We start from the raw sequence: 6898 nt of genomic DNA on the forward strand, positions 1-6898 counted from the left end.
GATCGGGGCGTCGGTTGCCCCCGATCCAGGTCCACTCGGGGCGGGGGGCGAGAGAGAGTGGGGGAACGAGGGGAGTGGGGGTGGTAGCGGTTTAGGGTTTGGTCTAGTGGGGGATAAGGGGGACCGGGGTGGGCCTGCTGGGTTGGCCGGCTGGGCTGTTCGGCCCAGTTGGCCAGGGGGTCTTTCTCCCTTTTTATTTTTTGTCTCTTTCTTTTGTTTTTGCTTAGTAGTTTTTCCTTTCTTTTATTTATTTCTCTTTTCTATTTTATTAGTTTTCTTTTATTTTAGTTTTATAAAAATTATCACTAGCACCTAAGTTAATACCTTTAAATATACTACTGCCACATTAATTGTCAACCCGAATTAAAATAGTTTAATATTTTATAAAATTCAAAAGGCATTTATTTTAATATTTAAACCTCTATTTTAATTGTTTTGAACAATTAAACATTTTATTAAATTTAGGTTTCTCCACCATTATTACTTATGCATTATTTGACACAACCCAAACAATTTAGTTTTGATGCTCGAAAACTTTTGTGGTTTGCCATATTTCGGATTTAAATTTTGAATCCATTTTGAACTAACGTGAGGTTAACAACAGTAACCGTGGTGACGTGGCATCATTAGCAGGGAATTACTATAGCTTAATTATCCGGGCGTCACAATTCTCCTCCACTACCAGAAATCTCGTCCCGAGATTTAGGACCGGGAGTAAGGGGGAAAGGGTCTGGTTAGGTAATTCTAACGTATCTCCTCGGTCTTGGTTGCTTTTCTCGAAGAGGTCAATCCATTAAGTTGATGTCTTCATTTCTCTAGCTAGGCCATCATGATGAAGTAGGCATCCTTTCTTCGGGGTCTCCGTTGTACGTATGAAAGAATAAGGGGGTATACCGGAAGAATGGACCTCTGAAAGGTAGACTATCTGGTAGCTAACATCGGGGAAGGTGGCAGAAAGTAACTCCCGAACTGAAACTTAAGAAAATATCGAGGGTAAAGTAAGGAGGTACCATGAGAAGTTTCAAGCAGGTAGGCAATCGTTCGATGCCTGAAACAAAGTGTGAAAGGGGTCCAGAGCAAACGGGAATAAGTATTGCATCTCATACCAGAATAGATCACTAGACAGGTGGTCCGTGAATTACATACGAAGTCAAGTATGAGGAACAACCTTGGGAACAGGTGGTGTATAGGAGAGTCAGGTTTCGATCCTGTGGAACTGTGGGTTATGGGCCCACCATGTGGGATAAAAGTAGGAGGAGCGGTGACATCTTGCATGGTCATGATAGCAAGGCATGTCAGAGTGTAGCCTGTCGATTATGACGGCAACGACGTTGATACCAAGGGCGAGGGATGAAGAGAACCATTTTCCTACTCGTTGAACGAGGTGGACCAATAGGCAAACTTCTCGTCCATCGGTGTTACCGAAATGTCATCAACAATGGTAACAGGGTCTTGCTGACAGAGTGGTACAATGAGGTGTTTACATAAGCAGGGATATATTACTGCTTATATAATATAGATCACAAGAAGGTTTAAACAAACCAATGGAAAGGAAAAGTGATTGTCAGGTTTAAACAGAACAATGGAAAGGAAAATGTGTTTAAACACATATTTCAAGGGTATATCCTTCCCAAGGACAAGCAGAGCATGATATCCATGACAGGATATAATGTAGAAAACTCTTTAGGTAAGGTGAGAGAAATGTCATGACATTACCCATACAACGGTGTTTGGATAATTGAGCAGGAAACATTTAACATTAGGCTTTAAATGTTCTTGTTGAAAATTGGAGTACATATATATGCTTCGAGATAGCATTGACATGGTCTTCAGGCAAAGGTCAGACTTTGGAAACACAAAGGATCCATCAGGAATAACTTGTAGAATAAGTCTTACAATTTCCTCATGTAAGAGTGGATAACCTTGCTGAAAAGGAATCTATAACCAATAGGGCCTCCGGCCGGGTGTGCTAAGCATGACAACCTGGATATAAAAGATGGGAATACTCCAAGGTAAAGAAGAACAAATGTTGGGTAGCAAGGAACTCAAGGTATAACACAAAACAGGAACAAGTTTGTGTTGGAGGGAAGGTAATAAAGTTGTCGATGATAACACAATTCATCGAGGGGCAAGGATAGTATTTCTCATCATGACTTCAATTGATATCCTAGAAGAGCTCAGAATGCTGATGATGATCACAACACAATTGTTGAGATATTTCATGAAGATGTAATCGATCGACGATGGCATCAAGTCAAAGAATGATGAAGCGAATGGCTATTGGAACCACTAGTACAATACAAACTCGGAATCAAGCTTGTTGTTCGAGGTGAAATGACAAGACAGGGAAGATCGACGTAAGCTTAGCTCATCGTCAAAAATTGTGCTCCGGGAAGAAAGACCAGGTAGCACAGTTAAAATTTAGCACAAGAATGATATAGCCGATCAGGCTAGGAATGACTTGAAGGATTATTAAACTCATAAGCAACGAAGATTACTTAGAGTTATCGGACCAGAGTGCGGAGTCGATTCACTATTCGGTGTTCTCGGTTGACGACAACCCAGAACCTAGGAACAATTGGATCCGGTGAGTGATAATAGTTTATGAAGAACCCATAAGAAGTTATGATGTCCCATGATATTCTCGAGATACTAGGGTGTAATACTCGATGGTAGATCAAAGTAAAGGTTGGACTGGTGTATTGGTCCACACAAGACAAGTGCTTAAACTTGCCCGAGAAATGGGATCAAACAAGAACATATGGTCGGAACCACGATTGCAAGGATCAATCCACAGATACCAAATGATATTATATCAAGGGGATAGTTATTAATACAAGACGCTTCCATGATAGGATATACGTCGTGTCCATGGGCATGAACACAAAGTTCAAGGTCGACTCCCACTTCTTCAATGTATAACCTTCCATTCACCTCTCATTGTTTTGAAAATGACATTAGTTGTTGAAAGTTTTACTTGGTGCAATACCAGATAAGTATGACCCGTGAAATCTATCGGGTTCACACAGATTAGGGAAGGCGTTGGTTCAACTCATCGGGGCATCTTAGAAACATATACCACAAAGTTCATGGGTAAATAGTACAAGCTCGAAAGTAGAGCATGGTTAACAAAGTAGAGGATACAATTTACCAAAGGCATTATATACCCATGGAAAGGCTCACAAGGTTATTGAATATGAAGGACACTGTCAGATAATAATCCAACAAGAGGTCTGGTGGTCTACAACGGAGCTGATGTGAGTTTCGGTACTCTATCAAATGAAGAATGAATGCAAGTGCATCGGATTATAGAAACAATTGACTAACTCAAAGCTCAAATGGAAAGGAATTATGAATTCCAAGACAAGGGATCAGAAGCATTGCTCTGATTAGGGATGGGTAAGTTGAATAGCATTAGGGGTACAATCGATGACAATTTGATTGGTCGAGATCCAGCTCATGTATAAAATGATGTCTGAGCCAAAAGGATGAATTCTAGGATTCGACTGAGGAATGGGAGCATCCTCAACATATTGAATCAACGGACTTAAGATCATAAAGACAAGGGATGTCAATAAGATTACGAGACTTATGGGATTAACCATAATGCAAGCAAGCAAGAATTTCAAAATCAATAGGCTGCTCAGGATTTTCGGAAGATCGAATGGTATTTCGAAGACTTTTATGAAATACATGAATCAACTGGGGATGAGCGGATACTCGGTAAGTGCGAGGAATTATCCATAGGGGCATTCAGGCGGCAAAGAACTGCATGGCAGTAAACACAAGGGATTCTCGGAATATCCAAAGTATTTCAGGGTATCTTGTAATAACAAGATCAAATTGGAGATGAAGTTATGACCGACAAGTGTATGTAGCTTCCCATAGGGATTTACCGGTGGTATGGGATTGCAACGGTGAAGGGCACAAGGGTCTCAAGAAAACACCGGAGAGTATCTTCAAAATTTTCAGGTGCAGCAGGCGATCATCTGGAGTGAAGGGGCTCTCCGGGAGAAGTATTTTCAAGAACCTAATGTTAGATTTTAGAAAAAATCAATTAACCCGAGTAGAAGAGAGTTCAGAGTCCCAGAGTAAGGATTGAGCAGTAAAAGATCCTAATACCACCCAAATGGCGACGTGAGCCCGTAAGGCACACAGCCAGGTTAGCAAAAGTTTTGTAATGTCTAGACTCCACTTCAGCCAAGGAGTGTGGAAGGGGGGTTCCTACAGGCAGTCGACTCTGATACCAACTTGTGACGCCCCGATTCAATCGTACAATAATCATACACGCAAACGTGTACGATCAAGATCAGGGACTCACGGGAAGATATCACAACACAACTCTACAAATAAAATAAGTCATACAAGCATCATATTACAAGCCAGGGGCCTCGAAGGCTCGAATACAAGAGCTCGATTATAGACGAGTCAGCGGAAGCAACAATATCTGAGTACAGACATAAGTTAAACAAGTTTGCCTTAAGAAGGCTAGCACAAAATGGGATACAGATCGGAAGAGGTGCAGGCCTCCTGCCTGGGATCCTCCTAAACTACTCCTGGTCGCCGTCAGCGGGCTGCACGTAGTAGTAGGCACCTCCAGTGTAGTAGTAGTCGTCGTCGACGGTGGCGTCTGGCTCCTGGGCTCCAACGTCTGGTCGTAGCAATCGGGTATAGAAAGGGGGAAAAGAGGGAGCAAAGCGACCGTGAGTACTCATCCAAAGTACTCGCAAGCAAGGAGCTACACTACATATGCATGGGTAAATGTGTAAAGGGCCATATCGGTGGACTGAACTGCAGAATGCCAGAATAAGAGGGGGTAGCTAATCCTGTCGAAGACTACGCTTCTGGCCACCTCCATCTTGCAGCATGTAGAAGAGAGTAGATGGCAAGTTCACCAAGTAGCATCGCATAGCATAACCCTAACCGATGATCCTCCCCTCGTCGCCCTGTGAGAGAGCGACCACCGATTGTATCTGGCACTTGGAAGGGTGTGTTTTATTAAGTATCCGGTTCTAGTTGTCATAAGGTCAAGGTACAACTCCAAGTCGTCCTGTTACTGAAGATCACGGCTATTCGAATAGATTAACTTCCCTGCAGGGGTGCACCACATAACCCAACACGCTCGATCCCATTTGGCCGGACACACTTTCCTGGGTCATGCCTGGCCTCGGAAGATCAACATGTTGCACCCCTACCTAGGCACAACAGAGAGGTCAGCACGCCGGTCTAAATCCTATGGCGCAGGGGTTTGGGCCCATCGCCCATTGCACACCTGCACGTTGCGAACGCGGCCGGAAGCAGACCTAGCCTAGCAGGCGTTCCAGTCCAATCCGGCGCGTGCCGCTTAGTCGCTGACGTCACGAAGGCTTCGGCTGATACCACGACGTCGAGTGCCCATAACTGTCCCCGCGTAGATGGTTAGTGCGTATAGGCCAGTAGCCAGACTCAGATCAAATACCAAGATCTCGTTAAACGTGTTATCTTGAAATAACCATGAACGCCGACCATGGCCAGGCCCACCTCTCTCCTAGGTGGCCTCAACCTGCCTTGTCGCTTCGCCACAAAGATCCACTCAGAGGGCCGTCGGGACAAATGTCCTTTTGGACCCAATCCGTGGATCACTCGCGGGTACTCCTATGAGCCGACCCGTCTTTAGTCACCACAAGTATCATATATTATGTATAAATATATACCCGTGATCAACTCCCGAGTGATCACGGCCCGATAGTATAGCATGGCAGACGGACAGGAATGTATGGCCGCTGATGAGAAACTAGCATCCTATACTAAGCATTTAGGATTGTAGGTAAGGTATCAACACTTGTAGCAACAATGACAGGCTATGCATCAGGATAGGATTAACGGAAAGCAGTAACATGCTAAACTACTCTAATGCAAGCAGTATAGAGGAGAGTAGGCGATATCTGGTGATCAAGGGGGGCTTGCTTGGTTGCTCTGGCAAGAGAAAGGGGTCGTCAGCACCGTAGTCGTACTGGCTAGCAGCAGCGTCGGTCTCGGTGTCTAGCGAGAGAAGAGGGGGAACAAACAATAAATATATTGCAAACAAATGCATGACGATGCATGACATGACAAAGCGTGATGCTAGGCGTGCCCTAACGCGGTACGAGGTTGTACCGGTGAAGGGGGGGAACATCCAGGAAATTATCCCCGGTGTTTCACATTTTCGGGCAGAGGAGCCGGAGGGGGAAAGTTGCGTGTTTGCTATGCTATGGATGCGTGGCGGACGAACGGGTTGCGTATCCGGATTTGTCTCGTCGTTCTGAGCAACTTTCATGTTGAAAATATTTTAATCCGAGTTACGGATTAAAAGATATGATTTTCTAAAGATTTTATTAATTTTCTAGAATTTAATTAATTATTTAATTTAATTCGAAAATGGATTTAGCACATCAGCATGAGGTCATGCTGACGTCAGCAGTCAACAGGATTGACTGGTCAACCTGACCAGTGGGTCCCACTGGTCAGAGACACATGTTAATTATTCATTATTTAATTAATCTAATCAGAATTAGTTAGGGGTGGGCCCCACTGTCATACTAATTAATTAGCTAATTAACTAACCAGGTTAATTAGATAACTAATGTTTAATTAGTTTAATTATTTAATTAGTTTAATTAATCAAAATTAATTAAGTTACTTATTTCTTTAATTAATTAATTAATTAATTAATTTTATTTTTTTTAATTTCCTCTTTTTTTATAATCGTTCTAGGCGTGGGGCCCCCTTGTCATTGGCCCATAGGGGCCTTTGCTGGCATGCGGGTATTAGGTGTAGCCCGAACGGGCGATGGCCCTTGCAGGGGCGCACCTGACGGGGTGACGGGCGGGCACGGGCGCCCGTGCGCCGGCGAGCGGGCGGCGCGGTGGCAGCAGGGGGG

The sequence above is a fragment of the Triticum dicoccoides genome, chromosome 5A, assembly GCF_002162155.2.
Source record: "Triticum dicoccoides isolate Atlit2015 ecotype Zavitan chromosome 5A, WEW_v2.0, whole genome shotgun sequence".
NCBI lineage: Eukaryota > Viridiplantae > Streptophyta > Magnoliopsida > Poales > Poaceae > Triticum > Triticum dicoccoides.